This window comes from Giraffa tippelskirchi, chromosome 5, assembly GCF_054371585.1.
Source record: "Giraffa tippelskirchi isolate mGirTip1 chromosome 5, T2T-mGirTip1v1.2.pri, whole genome shotgun sequence".
NCBI lineage: Eukaryota > Metazoa > Chordata > Mammalia > Artiodactyla > Giraffidae > Giraffa > Giraffa tippelskirchi.
This window is the reverse complement of record NC_137279.1, coordinates 56,615,588-56,631,012: the sequence shown is the minus strand read 5'-3', so window position 1 is coordinate 56,631,012 and position 15,425 is coordinate 56,615,588. Positions and strand designations below refer to the sequence as shown.

General features: G+C 42.0%; 1 protein-coding gene across 2 annotated transcripts in view; it reads left to right on the top strand.

Moving 5' to 3' along the window:
- The window catches only part of TGFB2 (transforming growth factor beta 2), an 89,168-nt gene that overhangs the window by 56,056 nt on the left and 17,687 nt on the right, over positions 1-15,425 (top strand). The gene's annotated exons all lie outside the window — the stretch shown is intronic.

Here is a 15,425-nt window from a genome sequence, read left to right as displayed (position 1 = left end):
TCTTTGCTACCTCCTGTCTCTTCACTAACCTCATCCAGCCTCCTCTTCTTCTCTGATTCTACTCAGGCTTTCCAGTCCACCCCCCACCAAATGCACATCTTCTGTTCACCTCTGCCCTCCATTATTTCAGGCAGCCCTGGAATCTCATCTCCCTAAGTACAGCTGCTGGGCAGCTGTGTCAAAAGATAATGATGATGATGATGGTGTTGATGATGGTGATGATGGCAGTGATGGTGATGATGATGGTGGTGATGATGGTGATGAATGATGATGGTGATGAATGATGGTGATGATGACGGTGATGATGATGGTGATGGTAGTGATGATGGTGATGATGCCAAGTTACTGAGATGTGAGAGATGTTCTTAACAGCTTATTACTCATGTGGCATCAGCATTACCCAAGATCTTTAGGGGATTCTGATGCACATGAAAGCACTGTTCTGAAAGCCCTGAGTCTGGTAGGGGAGGCAGACATGGTCATGGTGAATATGTCATAGTGTCATACAAACATGGTATGTAGGGGGCAGAGTTGGAAAGATTTCACTATGGACTTGATGTTTGGGTGGGGCCTCAAGAAGCATCTGTTAAAGCAGGATGAGGGATGGTCATTCTTGACAGAAGGAGTCACCTGTGTAAAAACAGGATCTCCTTTGAGGGGGCCTATAGAAGGTACCATAGAGATGGTGCTCAGTGCTAGGGGGTGAGGAAAGACTCAGGGAGAGGGTTGTCCTCCAGGGAAGACTCAGGAAGGAGGGTTGCCCTCCCTTGTAAAGGGAGACAAAACAGGGTCAAGAACAGGCCCAAGAAACCCAATGCTATGGAGGAAACATGTGAGACAATATGACTAAGAAGCAAGCATATCTGAGGGAATGAGAGGAATTGACATCTGTAGGTGGAAACCTCCAATTGTCCTGGATTGTAAATGTTTGGAAAGTTGGTGAAGATTTTTCTTTGCATTTATTAGGAAATTGGAAAAATTATCATACAAATAAATGTTGGTTTTGAAATCTCAGAGAATGAAATTAAAGCTGTTAAAAGAGTTTTCAAATACTAGTTACAAGTGTGTTCATGAAAAGTGATTCTTACTTATTATAATGGATCCTCAGGTACCTTCCTTGGAGACCTTCAAATTTTAAGGCGTGTTCTAAAAGCTCAGACCGAGTCACCTTTCTGTGTACCAGATCCTCTGCTAAGCCCTTTATAAATATTATCTCTGTTCTCACAGCTCTGCTATAAAGTTTGCATGATGAGGCATCTTTTTTTTCCATTTACTGACATATAATAGCCACATAACATTGCATTAGTTTAAGGTGTACAATATGAGGATTTAATATATGTATATATTGCAAAATGATCACCAGAATAAGTTCAGTTAACAACCATTGCTTCACATACTCACACTTCTGTTCTTCTTTGTGGTGAGAACTGCTAAGATTTACTCTAGTAGCAACTTTCAAATATTCAGTATAGTATTGCTAACTACAGTCACTGTGTGGTACATTACATCCCTAGAACTTACTCATCTTACAACTGGAAGTTGGTGCGTTTGGACCACCTTCACCCATTTAAAATATTCTTTCTACTCCTGTATTCTTTCTTCTTTTTACAGAAGAAGGTGCTGAGTCACAGAGAAATTAAGTCACTTGGCCAGAGTCACAGAGCTAGGAGGGGGCAGGGCTGGGATACAAGTCCAACTCTGACTCCCAAGTGCTCACTCCTCACCACATTTGCTGTTTGTAGCAAATGCTTTCCTACCTCTTTGCCTCAAAATCAGCCAGAATAGAAGAAAAATAAGAGAAACTAGGCCGGCCAGAGGGTGGAGTGATATTTGGAGGGAAAGCAAAGACTGAGTTCTCTGAAAAAGCAGCTTGATCAAAGTTAGTCAGAGAAATTATAAGATGATTTGAAAATTAAAAACATGATTCCCTGTCCTCCTTTTTCTTCTTTTTTCAATTAAGACGTTCTTACATGCCTCCCTGTACAGATGGATTGTACTCTCTGGCCCTGTTTTAATTATGTGACATGTGACTTCAGTTAATTGAAGGCAACATTTGTTAGGTTTTGTTGCCTGTAACATAAGCTGCTAAATCACTATTATTCTTTGGCTCCTGACTTTTTGCCCTGAGGTGTGACCTCTGATAGTGGCATACTAATGGTTTGTCTTCCTCCCAGAGGCCGTCTCATCTCCAGGAGGGGATCTGTACTTGGAGGCAGGAATTTAGAGGACCTTAATGAGTCCTCAGGGGATGTGTACCTTCCCAGAGATTACTGCAGCACTGGCCACCCCATGACATGAGCAGCAAGCTCTGTTCCAATTAAAGTCCCCAAATTGGAAAAGATGGGGCTTCCCTGGTGGCTCGGCGGTAAAGAATCTGCCTGCCAAGCAGGGGACACGGGTTTGATCCCTGAGTCAGGAAGATTCCCTGGAGAAGGAAATAGCAACCCACTCCAGTATTCTTGCCTGGACAGAGGAGCCTGGCCAACTATAGTCCACGAGGTCTCAAGGAGACGACTTAGTGACTGAACAACAACAACTGGAAAAGATACAGCTCAAGATGGAAGCCCATTGAATGGAGACTGTGACGTTGGGTTTGTTCAATGTCACTGAACACAGGAATCTGGGAAGGAGGTAGTTTAAGGAAAATAAGGAAGACTAACATCTCCTTATCTATCTGGAGCTCAGCTATGCTGCAATCTAACCTCCTGAAACACAGCCAAGGTCCAGAAGTAAGTCAGAGAGATCCCTGAACACCTTCACAGAAGGCACAGCTCACATGCAGCTGACTCACTGGAAAGGCAGCCCTTGGTCCTCTCTGGAACCAAGAAGTTTGAAGCACTGGATCAGAAGGAGTGCTGGAGGAGGACACTCTGATAGGAGGAGGTGAACCCTTAGACTTGCAGTGTTTGCCAGTGCACCCCAGTGATGCCAGTTCAGAAGAGTCAAGTCACAGAATGCAATGTCTCTTATGGACAATTTTCCTAAATCTTATCCTGTTTGTAGTTAACCCAATCTTTGTCTCTGTGGCACCCTACCTGCCTTCTGATACCTGATGTGGCCTCATTTGAAGTCCCATTTTGGCTTGTTTTTCTCCAACTTTCCAATTGCCTTCAGTGCATTTGGAAGTCTTTGCAGCTTTCAGTGGTAAAACTCCCTGGTATAAAACTCCCTTCTGTCAGGGGACAGAAATGGATGCTTATGATAACAGCCTTGAATTACATAGGTGAGGCTAAATTATATTCAGGTAATAACTTGAACACATGCCATAAAATGCTAGAGCGTTTTATATCCAAAATTGCTTAAAGATTATTTTGAAAAATAAAACACTTAAATGGACAGATCTTTAGCTATTTGGAGAGCTCAACTAATCAGAAGGACAAAGCCTCTGAAATTTCTAGATGCCCTTTGATTACTGTATTACTTAACACATAGCTGACAGTCTCCTTCCTAGAGGAAGAAAGATAGGACCACTAGGAAGAGGTTTTCAGGGTGTTTAGGTGGTTGTATGGATGATTTATTAGGATTATTCAAGACATTGATTTTAAGCAGGGGAAGAGTACGTGGGTGTGTGCCCATGCGCGCTCACATGTGGGTGTAGGAGATACTCCCCTACCTATAAAAGCCCTGGGAGAGCTTCTACAAGGCCTGCCCATGGCCTCCTTCCTGGAGATTCTGATTGTCCCTGGAGAGGAAAAGATTTCCCTCCTGATTTCACCCTGTGGACAGATGTGTTTGGAAAGAGCTCTCCTTGTGATTTAGATGCGGTCATTCACCATGGGCATCACAGATTTAAAACATATACCAAGGTTGGGGGTCATTCTGTCCAATACGTGTAGATGGTTACTCTTTCTAGAGTCAGAATCCCAGGCAGGAGAGACCTAAGATAGCATTTCTGGGAGCAAGCTCGGCGTTAGTTTCATCCAGGGTTCTGCATCTGTTGATTTCTTCCTGCCCGGGAGAGTCAAGGCACCCGAGCTTCTGTGGAAATCATGTTTAGTTTGGCAAGGTGACTCTCTCTTTCCCCTCTCTACAGAATAGTCTGTCAGAGCCGTGATGAATGGTGGTAACATAAAACCATCCTATCCTCCTCCTACCCTTGACTTCTGTTATGTTCACAGACTCCAAAGAGCATATACTGGTGTGATCATGATATAACTTCAGATGGACAGCAATATCACATGGAATAGGAAAGGAATAAAGCCTTCTGATCTGAAGGGGAAAAAGAGGAAAACTGAAATTTTTTTCCACATAGCAGTGACCCTTACTGTATTTTTAGAGATCTACGCCAAAGGCAGTCTTTATTGAAATGTGCTCCGATAAAGCTCCAGTGCTCTGGGAATGTTTTTGAACCTACTAATATTCAGTAGAGCTCTCAGCCTTTTTGGAAAATTGAATACATCTTTATTTGATTAAGTCACGCTTGCATTTATGATTAAAATCATGCCCAGAGTTATAAGAGGGGGAAAAAATAGGAAAGAGGAATCTTCTTCAATTTGGATATCGCCAGCGTGAGCAAGGGAATCTGCCACCTTGGAGGAGGCTAAGTCCTCAAATTTACAAGCGAAGAAATGAGTCACCAAGAAATTAATAACTTATTTAAGGGTGTCTATGACCTTGTGGCCACATGAGACCACCAAGGAATACTTGTATTTAGGGATGCTGACCTCTAAAGACCTTGGACCTTCCAGCTATTTATAGCTTCCTCTCACCAACTTATACCCTTTCCACACTTACTGCCCTTTTTTTTTTTAAATTGAAGTCAAGTTGATTTACAATGTTGTGTTAGTTTCAGGTGTATAGCAAAGTGGTTCAGTTTTATATATACATATATATGTATATATATATTCTTTGTCAAGTTCTCTTCCCTTATAGATTATTACAAAATATTAAATATACTTCCCTGTGGTGTACAGTAGATCCTCAAACTCTTCATTTACACCTATCCCCCTCCCTTTTCCCTTTGGTAATCATAAGATTGTTTTTTCTGTCTGTGGGTCTGTTTATTGCTCATTTCAAACTTTATCATCTCTAGGATAATAAGGTTTGTACCTTTATAACTTTTTCGATTAGTCACTATTTAACAGACTAACCCAAATTTTATGGCCTCAAATACCAATTTTTTATTGATTTTTAGGAGTCAGAAACTTGGGCAGGACTTGAGTGGGCTGTTCTTCTGCTCCATGTGGCTTTGACCTGGGTCACTTGATGGTGCTCAGTGGCAGCTGGGCTGATGTGGATGATCTATGATGCATTTGCTTCTAAGCTTGGAGCTGGGATGGGATGACTGAGCCCTTCCTCCTCTCTAAGTAGTTTCAGGATGTACCCATGTGGTCTTTCCAGAAGAGGAGTCAGGCTTTTTTACCTGGGCCCAAGTGTCCAAGGTAGAAGCTGCCAGTCCACTTAAAGACAAGGTCCAAACCTAGCACAGCTTCCCTTTCACCTTATTCTATTGATCAAATGTGCTACAACCCAGGCGAAATTCAAAAGGAAAGGAAATAAACCCCATCTCTTGATAGAAAGAGTGTCAAAGAAGTTGCACCCATCTTTAATCTGCCACACCAACACACTGTACAGGGTCATAGACAGAAAACTCGGAGTGAGCGCCTCCTAGCATTGGTACCAGAATTGATGCCAGTCATCTAGTGATATGGAAGAAAAGCTATGACAAACCTAGACAGCATATTAAAGAGCAGAGACATCACTTTGCTGACAAAGGTCCAGATAGTCAAAGCTATGATTTTTCCAGTAGTCATGTATGGATGGAGAAGGCAATGGCGCCCCACTCCAGTACTCTTGCCTGGAAAATCCCATGGGTGGAGGAGCCTGGTAGGCTGCAGACCCATGGGGTCGCTAGGAGTCGGACACGACTGAGCGACTTCTCTTTCACTTTTCCCTTTCATGCACTGGAGAAGGAAATGGCAACCCACTCCAGTATTCTTGCCTGGAGAATCCCAGGGACGGCGGAGCCTGGAGGGCTGCCATCTATGGGGTCGCACAGAGTCGGACATGACTGAAGCGACTTAGCAGTAGCAGCATGTATGGATGTGAGAGTTAGAAGGAAAGGAAAGGAAGGAAGGAAGGAAGGAACCCCATAGAACCCCAAAGAATTGTACTTTCAAACTGTGATGCTGGAGAAGACTTTTGAGAGTCCCTTGGGCTGCAAGGAGATCAAACCAGTCAATCCTAAAGGAAATCAACCCTGAATATTCACTGGAAGGACTGATGCTGAAGCTCGAATACTTTGGCCACCTGATGTCGAAGAACCAACTCATTGGGAAAGACCCTGATGCTGCGAAAGGTTGAAGGCAAAGAAGGCAGCAGAGGATGAGATGGTTAGATGGTATCACTGACTAATTGGACATGAACTTGAGCAAACTCGGGGAGATAGTGGAGAACAGGGAAGCCTGGCGCCCTACAGTCCATGGGGTCACAAAGAATCAGACACGACTTGAGTGACTGAACAACAACAACAAAACTGCAGAATGAAGGATGAGGTTCTTGTCATTGCAAGGACCAGAGTGCTTAATGGGGTTAATGAAAACTGCACCCATTTCCTGATCCCAAACCCATGCATGTTCACATGCCGATATGTGCCATCGTGCCGCATGCACACACACACACACACACACACACACACACACAGAGTTCAGCTTTCAGTTCTCATATTGCCCAAGGGTTTATAAAATATAAAGAGATCAGCCAAGAAAACTGACTGTTAAATTAGACTTGCAAAAAGTGCCACTGAAAAAAAAGTTATACTGTGCTCCTGTTGTCCAGAATTTTACAGCATACAATCCCCTTAATACTGATCCTAACTCTGGCGCCACGTTGGAGACACACGCGGTATAGTAACCCACTTAAAAAAAAAAAAAAAGCCATGAGGTATAATAAACACTTTGTTTGCACAAGGCTATTAATATCTCAGGTTTTTGCAAACTGATCGAATGACATGCTTGCCTCATAAGGAAATTGGATCGTTATCATTTGCATTAAGTTATGACGTTACCCAGAGTCTAGGAACCCTGTGAGCAGACAGAACCCCAAAAGTGGTGCAAACAGCCGCCCTTCCCCACTGTATTAAAAAAAATGTTAATAATCATGCAATTGTAACTAATAATTCTCTGTTCTTTTGCATAATGCGGCTTGGTAACCCTGTTGATAATTATCACTGACATGTGCATTACTAACCATGTGCAGGGCATTATTTTAAGTGCTTTATAATGATTGATTCATTTAATCATTATAATAATCCTATTATTATCTTAAGTTTACAAATGAGGAAACAGAGGCACAGAGAAGTTGAGCAACTTGTCCAGGCCACACAACTTGGAAGAGACAGAGCCAGGATTTGAACCCAGGTGGCCTAGCCCCAGAGGCTGTGCTGTTGCTTACTTTATCCTACCGGTAGGAGGATTCCAGGCTTTGGAGTTGGGCCGGTGTGGTTCCATGTGTGACTTTGGGGAATCTGAGAAAGGCACAGCACCGAAATGATTTCTCTATCTGTTAAATGTAAATAAAAACACCTAGTTGGCCAGGGTTTTGTAAGACATGAGCAAATGCATGGAAATTTCTAGCACAATGAGTCTACTCAATGATTAGTAGTATTATTATTCCCAAAGCACTGATTTTGAACTTTTATCAGAAACCATCTCTTACATTTGCAATCTTTTCAAAGTCTCTTAGTAATGAGAACTCTCACCTTAGGCCCTAGCTCTCCGGGTCCTGGGTGTGCAGCGGCTGTCCCAGGAGTTTGCTTCAGGACTTCCTTAAATAATATTTTCAACTCACTCTGCAGGTGGTGGTCTCATTCAATTGCTGGTGAGTAGCTCTGGGTAGGAAAGAAAAGGAACATTGCAGCCAGTCAGCCCTGGATTCACCTTTTGCCTTTTTTTGTTTATTAATATTAGTTTTCTGGTCTTACAAATCACTCACCTCTCTGAGCCTCAGTTTTTCATCATCTGAGGGAGATAACAGTTCTTATCTAATGAGTTGCCGTGAAGAGAGCACCGCTGTAGCGTGTCTGGCACATTGGTTGTGTCAGGAGTGGATTATATTCATCAGGGTTTTGCTTGTCATCTAGAACTTGTTTATGTTTCCTCTAGAGTGGGTTTGTGATCGTAAAACTACTCCTCGATGATGTCAGTCGTCTCTGGTTGGATGATGTCATTCATCTCTGGTTGGACGAGGTCCCCTCTGACCCATTTCCGGGGATCAGCGGAGCAGAGCAGGATTATGGGAACAGCCAAGGTGTTAGCGCTCTGGTTGTTTGCTTTATCAGAACTCTGATGCAGCTCTGATGAGTTGACTCTGTGATGTTCTGGCTTTTCTTTTTGAAGAAACCATTACAGAATGACCGACGCCAGTGAGGATGTCTTTGTGCCTCTCTCTGCCTCACCAACACACAAATAGACTTGATACCTGCTTCCTGTGTTTACTTCAATAGTTTTATTTTCATCTTGTAATTGTATGCCAATTTTTCTATAACTCCACCAGGGAAAAAATTGTTCCAAAGAAGGATATATGTTTATTTCCTGGTAGCAACAGTAATCAGAATATTTGGGGGAATTTTTGTTTTAGAACTGTGTTTAGAGCATACAGATACTTAACTGTGAATTCCTTCAATGGGGACAAATCTATATTTTTGAAAGATCCTGTTGATTCTTGAAAATGGCCAAAGTTTTGTTTTGTTTTTTTTTGAGAAATTTGTTTTATTTCAGTATTTCCACACTTTCTGTTTTTGGCTATGCTGGGTCTTCACTGCAACATCCAGGCTTCTCTAGTTGCACTGTATGGGATCTAGAGCACATGGGCTCAGTAGTTGCGATCCATAGACTCTATGGTTGTAGTGCATGGACTTAGTTGCTCTGCAGCGTGTGGACTCTTAGTTCCCTGATCAGGGATCAAATCTGCATCCCCTGCATTGGAAGGCAGATTTTATTTAATTTTTTTTTAGTACTGGACCACCAGGGAAGTCCCAGCCAACAAAGTTTTAATGAAAGTTGAAAATAAAAATAATTAAGTTGATTTTCCTATGTGATTTAAAGCATTTCAAGGATAGATCCAAAATCCAACCACTTCTAATTTCTCTGCCTCTACTACACTGGTCCCAGGACTTGGACTTTTGCAATGGCCTCATCTCACTGTTTGCACCCTGGCCCCGTTCAAGGCCATTTGCAACACAGCAGTGGGGCTGATTTCTCCCAAGAGGTTGCTCAGATCCAAATCTCCTGCCCAGAGCCCTGTTGTGGCTTCTTACCTCACTCTGTGTAAGAGCCAACAGCCTTCTTGTACCTCATGAGGCCGTCCCTGACCCATTGCTCACTCGTCCCCCAGCCGTGACTGCCGCCACTCAGGGGGGTTCTTCATCCTTCCCTCTTTGCTGCTCCTCAGACACCCTGGGCTCACCTCCTCCTCACGTCTGCAGCTGCTGTTCCTTCCACCCACAGTGCTTTTTTCTGCTTCCCAGAAGCCTCTGTCTCATCATTCCTTCAGATCTTTCCTCAAATGTCACTCACTCAGAGACCTCCTTGGCCACCCTGTGTGAAGTCTCAAGGTCCCTCTTCCCAACATGTACCATCCCCGTTCTTCACTGTTTGTTTCTCCTCCATACCCGTGTCCTGTGGTACACTTGATCTTTTCTATCTTCATCTTATTTTTGATCTTGTCTGCACCTCTGGGGATCAACTCCCAGAGCAGCACCTAGTGCATAGATGATGCTCAACAAACGTCTTTGAATACCCTGAAGGAACATTTCAAACTAAGATTTAAGTACAAGGAACACTGTGGAAATAACAGTGTAACATCATCAGGGGACTCTGGAGAAACGTCATTTATTTGGATTTGGAAATTCTGCTAGATTTGTTTTAACCATAGCTGTGTAGCTATTTATGAAGCAAGAAGCATGGATAGCTACCCATTTTCTGTTACTTATTCAGAGCTACTTCTGGTTAAGTGAATAATAACCATGTAGACAAAATGCATACATATGTATATAATAAATTAGTGAAATTGATACTCTTGGGTAACCCAGCAACATGGTAGAAAAGACAGGCTGTTTATTTTTTTAGACTCATTACTTTAGAGTCACACCCCCTAAATTAAAGGGCTCAGCTGAATGTGAGCTGGGACTTGAATTATAGTACAGGCCATGTGGGTTGTTGGGAGCCAGGAAGAAGGAGAAGGGGGTTGGAAGTGTGTTCCCTAAGTATATGTGTGTTCGTGTCTAGTTGCAGCAGAATTGGAAGGGGAGATTGAATGAGAAAATGAAGATATGGCCTCAGAGAGCTTGAAGTTTTGTTGGCGGGACTCGCTCACCCCATGGTAGGAAACAACTGGGTCATTAGCAGCATCCTCAGTACTGAGCTGTGTGGTTTGGCCCCAAGGACCGACTACACCTATGGTTTTGACTTTGTTTCCCTTCAGATTCCATCACTGATGGTTGAAAGGCATGTTCCTCTTTCCTTGCCTGTGAGGATGTGACTCGTGACTGCTCGAATCATTTTCTCTGTTTTGTGATTTACATCCAATGGTCTTGTGAATGCTGTTGAGTTGCAGGGCATCAGAGACTTTCCATTTACACAAAGGACTCCTTCATCCCTCAGACCTGTAGAGATGCATTTGCTTGTTTATACAGATGTGCAGTCAGCACAAAGGCCAGTGTATGGAGTCTGAAAAAAAGTGAAGGAAACAATAGGGAATTATGAGGTGTTTCCATCAGAGAGGAGAGGCTTTCCTCTGTGTGTGTGTGTGTGTGTGTGTGTGTGTATGTATATGTGTGTGTGTGTGTATGTGTGTGTGTGGGCTTCCCTGGTAGCTCAGTTGGTAAAGAATCTGCCTGCAATGCAGGAGACCTGAGTTCAGTCCCTGGTTTGGGAAGATCCCCTGGAGGAGAGCATGGCAACCCACTCCAGTATTCTTGCTTGGAGACTCCCCATGGACAGAGGATTCTGGCGAGCTACAGCCCATGGGGTTGCAAAGAGTCGGACACAAATGAACGACTAAGCACATGTCTTTGTATATATTAATATATTGTGTATGTGTATGTATGAGTGTGTATATATGTGTGGATATACATTTGTGTGCTGTGTGTGTATATGTGTAGCTTGCAAGTATCATTTCCATAAAGGTCATTAAAGCCCTCTGTCTGCCATACTTTATTAATTGCACTTGGATCTGTGTAACATAGAGCATATCGATGTGCATTACTTTGGTCAGTAAAGAGAAAGAGTTAATATCAGACATAATAATGTAGATTTCTCAGCTCCAAAGAGACTGTGTTGTCAGGTGAGTCTTCCTTTCAAAGTTGATGTGCATTCTGTAGGCTTCTACTATACAGGATCTCATGAAGCTCTTATGAAGTACGTATTCCTTACAACCCCCTAGAGGGATACTGTCACAGGAGAGCCATGGCAATTGCAGGACGTGGCGATGGGAGAAGGAGGCTAAGAGCTGGGTCTGTTAGGCCACTTTTCGAAGGATTCATGCAGTATGTGAGCTTGTTAGACACCCACAAGGTGACCCAGCATTGCTCAAGGAGGCTGCAGTTAAACAGGGCTGAGGGGGTTATGTTTATGCCTCATGGAAGAGAAGTCTTTACCCAATTCTGCTCTAAGACCCCACTTTCTATTACTTGGAAATTCAGCTCTCTTGCTTTTTGTCATCATCTTCATTCCCACAATGAAATATATTAAGTAAGGTAAAATGCAGTATAAAATCATTTACATTGTCTGGTGATTCTTTGTCATCATAGTTAGATAGAGATAAAGATATATAGATACAGATGTCTGTCTATTTATAAAGTCTCTGTGAAGTGTGTGTCATATGTATGTATGAAGTTCTGAGAAGTAGTTTCTATCACTTCTAAAAGGTTGATTGTTCAGGGGCTTATATGTTACTCGATCATATATGTCTTTCTAATGAAGTCTGTTAGTCAATAAGAATTTATCAAAGTTGGATCACGTAAACTGCAGTGGAAAATACTCTTTGGAAAAATAAGAAAGTGCTTTTTGCTTTGAAGAACTTCCTAATCAGATTGAGCATCTGAAAATACCCAACCCTGTGTAATGTATGAACATCTACTGTTATAAGTTGAATTATATCCCTTCAAAATAGATACATAGGCATCCTGACCCTCAACACTTCAGAACGTGATCTTATTTGGAAATAGGTGCATTGCAGATGTAATTAGTTAACATGAGGTTATACTGGAATAGGGTAGGCTTCTAATTTTATATGGGCAGTGTCCTTCTAAGAGGACAGCCATGTGCACATGAAAAGATGTGCAATATCCCCAATTATTATTAATAGAGAAATGCAAGTCAGAACTACAGTGAGGTATTACCTCACACTAGTCATAAAAAAATTTACAAATAACAAATGCTGGACAGAGTGTGGAGAAAAAGGAATCCTCCTACACTGTTGGGAATGTAAATTGGCACAGCAGCTATCGAGAACAGTATGGAGGCTCCTAAAAATAGAGCTATCATATGACCCTACAATCCTACTCCTGGGTAGATATACAGAGAAAATTCTAATGGGAAAAGATATGTTCATCTCAATGTTCATAGTGGCACTATTTACAATAGCTAAGACATGGAAGAACCTAAGTTAACATTGATAAATGAATGGATAAGGAAGATGTGGTACAATGATATATACAATAATATACACAAGATATATACAATGAAATATTACTCAGCCATAAAAGAATGAAATAGTACCATTTGCACCAATATGTGTGGACCTAGAGATTATCATACTCAGGAAGTGATGGTTTATGTTTGCCTGACTTCAAAGCCTAGTGTAGGAACCTTTTCCCTACACTAATGATTTCCAAAGGCACTTGGCAAACTCCATGGGTTTTTCAAAGAAATCTAAGGAACCACAGAGGGTATGGAATGTCTTCAACAACCCGATGAAGATATTGGATGCATAGTGACTGGTACTATGGCAAGGATAGTTGAGATGCTGAATAGCAAAGTTAAGGTTCAGAGAGATTCTAAAGTGCTAAAAACCCAGCTCAAGTAAGAACCTCAAAATTAATGGAGTCATATGTATAATTTGCATTTAGATTCAAAAATGAACTGTGTCAGTATATACTAGAACGGTAGTTCTCTGAGTGGTCCCGAGACCACCAGCTGGTGCATCACCAAGGAAGATGTTAGAAATACAAGTTCTTGTGCCCCTCTTATCCCTATTAAATCAGAAGCTCTAGAGATGTTTTAATAAGCCCTCTAGTTGTGTCAATGCAGGCTGAAGTGGAGAACCACTGGCTAGAAAAACCAACCTTCCTTCTCTGCCTTGCTTCATTTCTTTGTCTTTATTCAATGTCATTCCAGAAAGGACTTGGGGTGGAAAGTCTGACTTAATGGTTTGTGTAAGAACAAAGGTTTTATTTTACGAAAAGTTTAGACTCAGTGGTGTGATGTGGCTGCTGCCAAAAAAAAAATGAGTTGGCACTGAAAATAGTGACCAGAACAAGGGAAGCAAGAGGCGGCCCCCTCCCCATTTGGCATATTCTCTGTATTTGCCATATTGCGCTAGACTGTACCTGGAGTTTGTTGAGGAACTGATTTTCAGAGGGATATTGAAAAGGGGTTTGACAAGGATGGCAGAGCTCCACAAACCTTGTCTTGAAGGAAGAAGTTGAGGGAAGCCACCTCCTATGATGGGGGGCTGACATAGAGAAGAAAGAGAACTTGGCATCTTGTTCCAGAGGGCAGAAAACATACAGTGTTGGAAAGCCCCCTCCACTGGTATGAACAGGGCAAGATGTTTCCAGGCTTTTTCTGCAAGGTGTTGGCAATCCAGATAATTCCCTCAGGCTTTTTCTCCTCCAGCTGTAGTATTTAGATGATAAAGGCTAGAATGTCCACTTCACAAATGTCTGTGAAGACTGAGAAATGTGACAATGTTTCAATATTTGAAAAACTAGCATAATTGTATGATGATGAGCCAATGGTACTGTAATTAACTAAGATGAGTTGATGGAAATTTTAAGTTCAAGATGAAGAAAAATTTCAACCTACCAGTTGGCCCAAAGAGGGATGATCTTCCTCAACAAGTAGCAAGTTCATTGTCATGAGAGGTCTTCAGATCAAGACAGAGATGTTAGAGGATGAACTGTTTTGGTATGGAGAGGTGGCCCCAAAGTGCCTCTCTGACGCTTGTATTTCATGACGCAGAGATTAGTGACTCGAGGTGAGGTAGATCTAAGAGATTAGTGCTTGGAGCTAGCGGAATGAAGGTTTAATTTGGCATTGCCTCGTCACTCTGTTTATGCCAATGCGTGCCACAGCAAACGGTTTAAACACTGAAATGCATTTAAACCTTAAGTACGTTTAAGCATTAAGTACATTAAAAATCAGGCTTCCCAGGTGGCACTAGTGGTAAAGAACCTGCCCACCAATGCAGGAGACATGAGGTGCGGGTTTGATCCTTGAGTCGGGAAGATCCCCTGGAGGAAGGCATGGCAACCCACCCCAGTATTCTTTCCTGGAGAATCCCATGGACAGAGGAGCCTGGTGGGCTATAGTCCCTAGGGTTGCACAGAGTTGGACATGACTGAAGCAATTTAGCGTGCATGCATGTTAAAAACATTTAAAAAGTCCACCCATGTCTCTACAAATGAACCAATGTTGTTCCTTTTTATGGCTGAGTAATATTTCTTTGTATGTATGTACCACATCTTGTCTATCCATTCCTCTGTCAATGGACATGTAGGTTGTTTCCATGGCCTGGCTATTGTAAATAGTGCCGCAGGAAATATTGTGGGGCATGTGTATTTTTAAATTATGTTTTTCTCTGGGTATATGCCCAGTAGTGGGATTGCTGGGTCATATGGTAGTTCTATTTTTTAAGGAAATTCCATACTGTTCTTCATACTAAGGAGGGAAGGAGAGTGGGATGGATTGGGAAGTAGTATGTTTAAATAGAGGACTAATGAGAACCTACTGTATAGCTTAGGGAAACCTACTCAGTGCTCTGTGGTGACCAAAATGGGAAGGAAATCCAAAAAATAACCACACACACATATAGCTGATTCATTTTGCTATATGGTAGAAACTAACACAACATTGTAAAGCAACTATACTCCAATAAAAATTAATTTAAAAAAGAGAAAGAAACATAAAAAATTTTAAAAGGAACAAGATGGACCCACACTAGATAGCCTGATTTTAGTTTTTCTCTCTGGCCCTATGATTAAATCTCTCTTTCCATTAAAATTCTGGTTGAATGGGCCCCCAGGTTTTTCTGTAGATCTATTGATGTCTGAATATGCAAAGTAAATTAGAATTCCCAGTGCTTTCTTATAACTCTTTGCAGTGTTTCATAGGAATGGAAGAGGTGTCTTCTTCGGGTTCTAAGCCAAATCCTGAATTGATTTACATCATTTTTCCTTTAAGACTAAGATTTCCTCTGGCTAT